We start from the raw sequence: 9,773 nt of genomic DNA on the forward strand, positions 1-9,773 counted from the left end.
GCTGAAAGATGGCAGATGGAGTTTAATGCTGATAAGTGTGAGGTGCTACATCTTGGCAGGACAAATCAAAATAGGACGTACATGGTAAATGGTAGGGAATTGAAGAATGTAGGTGAACAGAGGGATCTGGGAATAACTGTGCACAGTTCCATGAAAGTGGAATCTCATGTAGATAGGGTGGTAAAGAAAGCTTTTGGTGTGCTGGCCTTTATAAATCAGAGCATTGAGTATAGAAGTTGGGATGTAATGTTAAAATTGTACAAGGCATTGGTGAGGCCAATTCTGGAGTATGGTGTACAATTTTGGTCGCCTAATTATAGGAAGGATGTCAACAAAATAGAGAGAGTACAGAGGAGATTTACTAGAATGTTGCCTGGGTTTCAGCAACTAAGTTACAGAGAAAGGTTGAACAAGTTAGGGCTTTATTCTTTGGAGCGCAGAAGGTTAAGGGGGGACTTGATAGAGGTTTTTAAAATGATGAGAGGGATAGACAGAGTTGACGTGGAAAAGCTTTTCCCACTGAGAGTAGGGAAGATTCAAACAAGGGGACATGACTTGAGAATTAAGGGACTGAAGTTTAGGGGTAACATGAGGGGGAACTTCTTTACTCAGAGAGTGGTAGCTGTGTGGAATGAGCTTCCAGTGAAGGTGGTGGAGGCAGGTTCGTTTTTATCATTTAAAAATAAATTGGATAGTTATATGGATGGGAAAGGAATGGAGGGTTATGGTCTGAGCGCAGGTATATGGGACTAGGGGAGATTATGTGTTCGGCACGGACTAGAGGGGTCGAGATGGCCTGTTTCCGTGCTGTAATTGTTATATGGTTATATTATATGGTTAAGGCCCTGTCCCACGATGCGAGTTTACCCAAGAGCTCTCCCGAGTTAAAAAAAAAATCAAACTCGTGGTACTTCATCACGAGTAATTTTTTACTCTTGGAAATTTTTCACACTGTTGAAAAAACTTCACGAGTTTCCGCGTTTCCCGAGTACCTGCCGCTACGAGACATCCACAAGCTCCGACGTACCCGCTACGTACATTCTACGTACTTACCACGAGTTTGATTTTTTTTTAACTCGGGAGAGCTCTTGGATAAACTCGCATCGTGGGACAGAGCCTTTACACCTACTTTCCACTGTCATATCAGCTCCTCTGGGATTATGTCTACAGCATGTTTCTGGTCGTGAGCTGTATGCACAATCTCTGGGCATGTTCTACCATGATCTAAAAATGTTAAAGAATTATCCGTTAATGGAAAGTAATGAAAGCAACACCTTATGTGAACAGGTCACCAATTACTGTTTCTTTAGAATGTATTGCTGGAAATCACCAGTAACTAAAGTAAATACGAGGGCAGGCAATTGAACTAGCTGCTTCCTCTCAAAATGGGTAAACAACTGGGGCTCCGGACAGATCAGTCATGGTCTTTTGTTCCAAAGTAATAAATTATTGGTTGTTGTGGTAACGATTGTTCAGTTTAAATACGGAAGACCATAAATTCTCGAGGTCATTAATTCCAGATTTTAAAAGTCCACACGTAAACTCTTGAGTTTTTTTCTTTTTAATTCAAAATCACAATTTTTGGTTAAGAAAGGACACCCGAATATCCTTATGAATGTCCATCTGAATGGTGCTAACTCTCCCCAGATTATCTGTTTTCCTTTCTGAACAGGATTGATTCTTGGTGTGGTGTATCTCTATAGTTAACAAGCACCCTCCAATTAATCATGTTAAGAGCCTGTCTCACTTGGTGATTTTTTCGGCGACTGCCGGCATCATTGACTGACGTTATCAGGTCACCGAAAAATTTGTGGCGTGATGCGGCGTTGACGCAGCGTGATGACGTATGGCGCGCGGTGTTTTTTCAAGTGTCGCAACATTTTTTTGTCGCCGCTGGACTTTTAAATGTGCATTCATACCTACCATTTTTAAATCTTTTGGTGACACTGATATGGCGCCGGCAGTCGCCAAGAAAATGGCCAAGTGGGACAGGCCCTTTACTTACACTTCATGTGTGACCTTGGACAGTAAGTGCTCTGCAGCACTGGAAGAAAAAAAATGTCAGCAAATCGCAATACCTGAAGGTGCATATAACAAATTCCCACATGTGATAATGACTTGAGGATATTTCTTTATTATGTATGTATTTTTGGCCAGGATGCTGAGTTTAATATTTCCCTTTAGTGGATGTGGGGAAACAGTAATATTTTTTCCTTTTTCTAAGGTCATCATGGAAATAAATGATTGCACCTGTAACTGAGTAATCACTGGCTGATATTCTTGCTCATTTGCCACAAGTGTCCTATATCTTTCAATGTATATTAAACTTGGAATTGGTGTAAGTGACTTAAAGTCAACTTGCTCTGGAGGAAACTTGTCTGTCACCCTGGACTGCTTGTTTTACACTTTGCATGGCTTGAATGCTAAAAGCCCACTGAAAAAGTAGCCAAGCATCTTGCTTTTCAGCTGTATTCCTTTTAAATGCAAACCCTTTGTAGGTATGAATCAACGTTTAAGTCTTCCCCAAGGTAGCCACTTGTTGTGGTGGAGAAGCTTGCATGTGCCTAAGATCTTTAGAACTAAACTGCCTGGAGCTTCTGGCAGGGCCACCCATGATGGGCAGGTTGTGTGGAGTTTCCAGACAAACTGCAGCCCAAGAAGAAGAAGAACCCCAACGGTGAAACAGACGATGGATGATGGATGGCCAGCAGGTGGAGCACCGCAACTGCTGGGAAGGCAGAAGAAGACTGCTGAAGGGAGAGACTTCCAACCATCATGGAGTCCATGCAGATGGACCCAGATATCCGTCAAGGACTGTGTGGCATCCATCTCCCCACATTAAAAGATGTCGTGCATTGGCGTCCACCTGGATGGACATATCACCTAAAGTCTGTGACTTCAGGATCAGCCTCTTCAGCCATCTCAAGACCAAATGAAAGGACCCACCAGGAGGACAATCATACTTGTTTTCAAGTGATCGCCGATGACAGTTTAAGTGTAAGTGCTTCATTGATATGGATGATCAGTGCAGAAAGAATTTTAGGGATACAGGATGATTAAAATGGTCCAGCAGTGCTTGAGGACCCAGGAAGTCTCACAGGATATTGCAGGTTCCTATTAACGCCTGAGTGAATTGTACCTCAGCTTGTCTACATTAAATTAGAAGGTTAAGATAGGGGCCTCAAGTTATATATTTTTTTAAAACACCATCCTTGGTTGGTGTTATTTTGAGCCATTATTATATATATAGGGAGAGAGAGAGAGAGAGAGAGAGAGAGAGTGACAAAGGAACATTTGACTTTCATGCATCGGTTGTGGTTAAATGATAAATTAGGGGAATTTTAAACAAAGGATCAGGACCAAGTGAACCAGAGAAGGCAAATAGAAGGGGAGAAAATCTGTCATCTTTACCTGGTCAGCACCAACCTGTAAGTGGCATGTGAGTTGCAGCAATGTGGATGACTCGTAAATGACTGTCCATCAATGAGCTGCATAACTACGGTGTTAAAACGGGGAAAAAATGGATGAACCAACTGATGTTGATCTTTCCTCAAAAACTAACAAAGTTATCCTGCCTTGGGATCTGCTGTCCAAATTGTTAACAACTCTAAACGTGAAGGGTACCAGATGATGCCAGAAATGTGGTGATTCTGGTATACTGCCACAGTGTAATCTACTATCTTATACTTTAGTATTTAAGTATGAATGGGCCTGTGTTTAGTAAGACTTTTACTGAATTTTATGCAAGAAATGAATTTCAATAAACCTAGATACGTGTAACAATAAAATACCATTGAGACATTTATATCCCATAGAATGGTCACAGTTGCACACAAGAGAATGTACACAGGATTCCTTATGTCACTGCCCGTGGGAAAGTCTTGTCCCACTGTTGTGAAAAATCTATGCAGTCAGCAGGGAGTCAAGCTATATGTCACTGCACTGGATATCCTTAACAATGATGCCAGTTCCATGTCTCATGTCATGTGACAATAGACAATAGGTGCAGGAGTAGGACGTTCGGCCCTTCGAGCCAGCACCACCATTCACTGTGATTATGGCTGATCATCCACAATATGTATCCTGTTCCTGCCTTCTCCCCTTGATTCCTTGATTCCGCAACATTAAAGAGCTCTATCTAACTCTCTCTTGAAGGCATCCAGAGAACCAGCCTCCACCGCCCTCTGAGGCAGAGAATTCCACACTCACAACTCTCTGTGAGAAAAAGTGTTTCCTCGTCTCCGTTCTAAATGGCTTACCCCTTTTTCTTAAACTGTGGCCCCTGGTTCTGGACTCCCCAACATCGGGAACTTCAAGCGTGTCCAATCCCTTAATAATCTTATATGTTTCAATAAGATCCCCTCTCATTCTTCTAAATTCCAGTGTATACAACCTTGATCCTTTCTATCAACATATGACAGTCTCGCCATCCCAGGAATTAACCCCGTGAACCTACGCTCCAGTCCTTCAATAGCAAGAATGTTCTTCCTCAAATTTGGAGACCAGAACTGCACACAATACTCCAGGTGTGGTCTCACTAGGGCTCTGTACAACTGCAGAAGGACCTCTTTACTCCTATATGCAACTCCTCTTGTTATGAAGGCCAACATGCCATTAGCTTTCTTCACTGCCTGCTGTACCTGCATGCTTACTTTCAGTGACTAATGAATAAGGACCTCCAGATGTCGTTATACTTCCCCTTTTCCCAACGTGACACCATTCAGATCTTAATTTGCCTTCCTGTTTTTGCCACCAAAATGGATAACCTCACATTTATCCACATTAAACTGCATCTGCCCACTCACCCAACCTGTCCAAGTCACCCTGCATCCTCATAGCATCCTCCTCACAGCTATGTGTCATCAGTAAATTTGCTAATGTTACTTTTAAACCCTTCATCTAAATCATTAATGTATATTGTAAATAGCTGCGGTCCCAGCACCGAGCTTAGCGGTACCCCACTAGTCACTGCCTGCCATTCTGAAAGGGACCCATTAATTCCTACCCTCTGTTTCCTGTCTGCCAACCAATTTTCTACCCATGTAAATACCCCACCCCCGATACCATGTGCTCTACTTTTGCCCACTAATCTCCTATATGGGACCTTATCAAAGGCTTTCTGAAAGTTCAGGTGCACTACATCCACTGGCTCTCCCTTGTCCATTTTCCGAGTTACATCCTCAAAAAATTCCAGAAGATTAGTCAAGCATAATTTCCCCTTCGTAAATCCATGCTGACTTGGACCGATCCTGTTACTGCTTTCCAAATGTGTCATTATTTCATCTTTTATAATTGACTCCAGCTACTTCCCCACCAGCGATGTCAGGCTAACTGGTCTAAAATTCCCTGTTTTCTCTCTCCCGTCTTTCTTAAAAAGTGGGATAACATTAGCTACCCACAGGAACTGATCCTGAATCTATAGAACATTGGAAAATGATCACCAATGCGTCCACGATTTCAAGAGCCACTTCCTTAAGTACCCTGGGATGCAGACCATCAGGCCCTGGGGATTTATCAGCCTTCAATCCCATTAGTCTACCCAGCACCATTTCCTGCCTAATATGAATTTCCTTCAATTCCTCCATCACCCTAGGTCCTCTGGCCACCAGTACATATGGGAGAATGTCTGTGTCTTCCCTAGTAAAGACAGATCCAAAGTACTTGTTCAACTCGTCTGCCATTTCCTTGTTCCCCAAGATATATTCACCTGTTTCTGTCTTCAAGGGTCGAACTTTAGTCTTAACTATTTTTTTTCCTCTTCACATACCTAAAGAAGCTTTATATCCTCCTTTATATTCTTGGCTAGCTTACCTTCGTACCTCATCATTCCCTGTATTTCCTTTTTAGTTATCTTGTGTTGCTCTTTAAAAGTTTCCCAATCCTCTGGCTTCCCACTCATCATTGCTATATTATACTTCTTCTCTTTTAATTTTATACTGTCCTTGACTTTCCTTGTCAGCCACGGTCGTCCCTTACTTCCCTTAGATTCTTTCTTCCTCTTTGGAATGAACTGATCCTGCACCTTCTGTATTATTCCCAGAAATAACTGCTATTGTTGTTCCAATGTCATCCCTGCTAGGGTATCTTTCCAGTCAACTTTGGCCAGCTCCTCCCTCATGGCTCCATAGTCCCCTTTATTCAACTGTTACACTGACACTTCCGATTTTCCCTTCTCCCTCTCAAATTGTAGATTAAAACTTATCATATTATGGCCAGTACCTCCAAAAAACAACAAGAAGCTGGACAAACTGGTTAAACGAGCTAGCTCAGTGCTGGAGGGGAGAGTAGACTCTGGGATGGATGTGCTTGAGAGGCGTATGAGGCACAAGGTGCAGGTCATCCTGAAAAACCCCGGGCATCACCTCCATATAATTCTGGAGAGTCAAAAGAGCACTCGGAACAACAACCGGCTCCTCTCCCTGCCCTGTAGAACGGAGCGGTTCAGGAGATCCTTCACCCCTGCAGCCATTAAATTTTATAATTCGGACCGCTAGGCTGTAGGGGGATGCATTTTGCAATTTTTAATTTTTAACTGTTACTTATTGGTCTTTTTAAGTATTTATTGCTCTCAGGTAGTGTCCACATTGTATTCTATGTATTTTCTGTCTGCGTTCGTTTTGAATCTGTGGGTTTGTTGGTTGGGGGCTTCTGGACATCTGAATTTCCCTGAGGGGATCAATAAAGTGTTTATTATTATTATTATTATTAAATGGCTCTTTTACCTCGTTCCCTTATCAAATCCCAACACTAAATCCAGAATTGCCTTCTCCCTGGTAGGCTCCAGTATAAGATGCTCTAAGAATCCATCTTGAGGCACTCCACAAACTCCCATTCTTGGGGTCCAGTAACAACCTGATTTTCCCAGTCTACTTGCATGTTGAAATCTCCCAGAACAACCGCAGCATTACCTTTGCGACATGCCAATTTTAACACGATTCCAGGCTACTGTTTGGGGGCCTGTAGATAACTCCTATTAGGGTCATTTTACCCTTACAATTCCTCAGTTCTATCCATACTGACTCTAAATCTCCTGATTCTATGTCACCCCTCACAAGGGACTGAATTTAATTCCTCACCAACAGAGCTACCCCACCCCCTCTGCCCACCTGAATGTCTTATCGGTTTGACGTATACCCTTGAATATTCAATTCCCAGCCCTGGTCCTCTTGGAGCTATGTCTCTGCAATTCCCACAACATCATACTGAGCCTCAAGCTCATCCACTTTATTTCTTATAGAAACATAGAAAATAGGTGCAGGAGGAAGCCATTTGGCCCTTCAAGCCAGCACCGCCATTCATTGTGATCATGGCTGATCGTCCCCTATCAATAACCCGTGCCTGCCTTCTCCCCATATCCCTTGATTCCACCAGCCCCTAGAGCTCTATCTAACTCTCTCTTAAATCCATCCAGTGATATGGCCTCCACTGCCCTCTGTGGTAGGGAATTGCACAAATTCACAACTCTCTGGGCGAAAAAGTTTTTTCTCACCTCAGTCTTAAGTGGCCTCCCCTTTATTCTAAGTGTGGCCCCTGGTTCTGGACTCGCCCAACATTGGGAACATTTTTCCTGCATCTAGCTTGTGGTCAATGATATGGAAGGCAAATTCTTATTGCCAATAACTATTCTTTCTCACCTGATGAATCAGTGCTTGTGCATGATGGAAGGAGCACTGAAAGTAGCAAGGGCACAGCACATACTCTGAATGGGAATACGCTATCTATCATCCACAGCGGCTTGATAACACGCCGGCTGCTGGTTGTGTCCTCAAGGACATGGATGTTAAATTGGGAGTGTTACATTTATCAACTGTACCAACACAAGGAATAAACCAACTCAACCGTTTTTTTATTTACGTACATAAGATGTTTCTGTCCATAATGGCATTGGCAGGAATACCACCATGTATTTGTTACGAAGATAAAGACTCATCTTTGTATCAAAGGCATCCATCTTGTTCTGTGGTTCTACAATTGTGCGAAATATGAATAGACGCAACAGAGCTGGCAGCTCAAACCTGAGTATTCATAAAACCCTGCAGACCAATACAATCCGTTGACTCATGGCCCTGGATATCCTTTACTCAACTGTGGCAGTCGATCCTGATGATCAACTCTTGTTAAGTAAATGAATAAGGGCATTCTGAGAGCAGACGGCACCAATTCTACCTAAAAGTGAGGTGCTATTAATGGTGCTGTCAAGTGGCACAAACTCACGGATGCACTGTTTGGTTTGCGCCAGAAATTTGGTGATTGTCCTCATCACAATCTTGATCCAAATATGAACTAAACTTCTAACTCTTAGAAGTCCTTCACAGCATCACTGTAGGAGCACCTTCACTAGAACAAGTGCAGCCGTTCAAGATATTGGCTCCCTAACCACCTTCTCAAGGGCAAATAGGAATGGGGATTAAATGCTAATCGTTCTATAGACACCACTTTTCAACAAACAGATGTAAAAATAAGGCTGTTGAGAAGGCAAAAAACCTGCAAAACAAATATGTCAATATCTATATTACTAAAAGTCTGATCTTGACCGTTTTTGGACCACTGTGGTGTGATTTCCGAGAGAACGCCGCCACCTACGGCCGTCATTTTTGGCCACCTCGCTCAGAGCCCCCCTCCGTCTTCCGGACCGGAGGATTTTTCCCATCGATGAAAAATCAGAGAGATATTAATGTTTTTTTAAAATTCCCCATTCTCTCTGCTGCCTCCGCTGATGGCAGGGGGGAGGGACTATGAAACCCGGAAGTGTAGTCCTTCACTCAGTTTCTGCCAGACCCAAGAAGCGAGAGGGTCACGGCTCTCTGAGCTGCGAATAACACTGAACGCACGTCTACTCCACGATGAGTCCCCTCGATACGCTGTAAGGTGGCTGCTGCCCGATTGTTTGCCTCGCCTTTTAAACAAGTTTGTGTTCACAAAATGAATTTTGGTTGTCGGGTGGCTGCTGTCAATTGTTTGCCTCGCCTTTTTAACAAGTTTGTGTTCACAAAATGAATTTTGGTTAATAACATATAACATATAACAATTTACAGCACGGAAACAGGCCATCTCGACCCTTCTAGTCCGTGCCGAACACATAATCTCCCCTAGTCCCATATACCTGCGCTCAGACCATAACCCTCCATTCCTTTCCCATCCATGTAACTATCCAATTTATTTTTAAATGATAAAAACGAACCTGCCTCCACCACCTTCACTGGAAGCTCATTCCACACAGCTACCACTCTCTGAGTAAAGATAAAAGGTTGTCGGGTGGCTGATGCCCAATTGTTTGCCTCGCCTTTTTAACAAGTTTGTGTTCACAAAATGAATTTTGGTTGTTGGGTGGCTGCAGCCCAATTGTTTCCCTCGCCTTTTTAACAAGTTTGTGTTCACAAAATGAATTTTGGTTGTCGGGTGGCTGCTGCCCAATTGTTTGCCTCGCCTTTTTAACAAGTTTGTGTTCACAAAATGAATTTTGGTTGTTGGGTGGCTGCAGCCAAATTGTTTGCCTTGGCTTGACTTTTAAAATCGTTGCAACAGTTGGCTGCCAGCCCAAGAATCCATTCGGCCCACAATGTCTATACTAGCCCTCTGGAAACCAGTACCTTCGGCCCGCAACACCCATACTAGCGCAACAGAAAGCCCCCCCCACTGGCGAGCAATATTGGAATTGGTGGAGAGGTGGAATATTGCGTTGGTGACCAGCCCTCCCGTGTGATGCTGGGACACAATGGGTCCCAGTTAGTCTAGTACTACTTATATTAAATATTTAGAGAACAGGCAAGATA

This window comes from Amblyraja radiata, chromosome 1, assembly GCF_010909765.2.
Source record: "Amblyraja radiata isolate CabotCenter1 chromosome 1, sAmbRad1.1.pri, whole genome shotgun sequence".
Lineage (NCBI taxonomy): Eukaryota > Metazoa > Chordata > Chondrichthyes > Rajiformes > Rajidae > Amblyraja > Amblyraja radiata.